This window comes from Mandrillus leucophaeus, unplaced genomic scaffold (genome assembly GCF_000951045.1).
Source record: "Mandrillus leucophaeus isolate KB7577 unplaced genomic scaffold, Mleu.le_1.0 Scaffold1134, whole genome shotgun sequence".
NCBI lineage: Eukaryota > Metazoa > Chordata > Mammalia > Primates > Cercopithecidae > Mandrillus > Mandrillus leucophaeus.
This window is the reverse complement of record NW_012099588.1, coordinates 103,693-105,215: the sequence shown is the minus strand read 5'-3', so window position 1 is coordinate 105,215 and position 1,523 is coordinate 103,693.

Sequence of the window (1,523 nt, the reverse complement as noted above, 5' to 3'; positions counted from 1 at the left end):
GTGATGTGACTGCTGACTTGGAAGATGGAGGAAGAGACCACAAGCCAAAGAATGCAGGCAGCCCCAAGAAGCTGGAAAGGGTGAGGAAACAGATTTTCCTTTAGCGCCTCAAAAGAAATGCAGCTCTGATGACATGTTACTTTTAGCCCATAGTGACCCATTTTTCACTTCTTACCTCCAGAACTGTAAGAGAATACACTTGTGTTGTTTTAAGCCACTTAATTGTGGTAATTTGTTATAGCAGCAGCAGGATACTATAATAATACCAGTCACCATTGGAGCTCCTGAAAGCTGCAGTTGGGAGGTCAGGGAAGCATATACTGAAGACTTCAGCTTGAAGCATGGATGGGAGGTTCTCAGAATCCTGCTGCAATATTGTTATATTCTCCAGAACCTGTGAGAAAGCTCTTATCACTCATCTTAGTCTGCACAGGCAAAGCAGGTGGGTCTCTAGCCTAGCAGGGAAGCCACTGAGAACCTGACATCTGCCTGCTCCTCTACCTGCAGCCACCACTGATGGCTACAGGCCTGTCCCGCCATCTCTCCTGGGCCCCATTTCTCATGCAAGTCTCTCTCACTGGAAAATGTAAACTGGAACTATACAGGGAAGGGGATCCTGGGAGATATAGTGCCTGGATTCTCGTCTGCAGAGAAGACACTAGAGGGGATATGAGGTGATACTGGGTTTTTAACAATGTAGCACATGAGTTACTAACAGTGAATGAAGGTGGACTGGCTGACCTCAGTTTGACAAGCAAATGTGCCGTTAGATGATGTAAACCATTGATATATCTATGAGATTTAGTCATTTTAGCAAGTTATTTATTGGAGCTAGGATGTATCAAAAACTATGAAAAGTGCAGTTTTAAAAAATGTCCAAAAAGTTTAATGGACTGTACAAATGAAATAAATTATTTTTTATTGTACTTTAAGTTCTGGATACATGTGCCGAATGTGCAACTTCATTATATAGGTATGCATGTGCCATGGTGGTTTGCTGCATCCATCAACCCATCATCTAGGTTTAAAGCCCCACATGCATTAGGTATTTCTCCTAATGCTACCCCTCCTCTTGCCCCCATCCCCCGACAGGCCCTGGTATGTGATGTTTCCCTCCCTGGGTCCACATGTTCTCATTGTTCAACTCCCGCTTATGAGTGAGAACATGCAGTGTTTGGTTTTCTGTTTCTGTGTTAGTCTGCTGACAATGATTGTTTCCAGCTTCATCCATGTCTCTGCAAAGGACACGAACTCATTCTTTTTTATGGCTGCATAATATCCCATGGTGTGTATGTGCCACATTTTCTTTACCCAGTCTTTCATTGATGGGCATTTGGGTTGGTTCCAAGTCTTTACTATTGTAAATAGTGCTGCAATGAACATATGTGTCCATGTGTCTTTATAGTATAGTAGAATGATTTATAATCCTTCAGGTACATATCCAGTAACAGGATAAATAAATTCTTAACTATGCTGCTATTTTATTTATTTAAAAAATGTGAGTTCGTGGGCTGGGCGCGGTG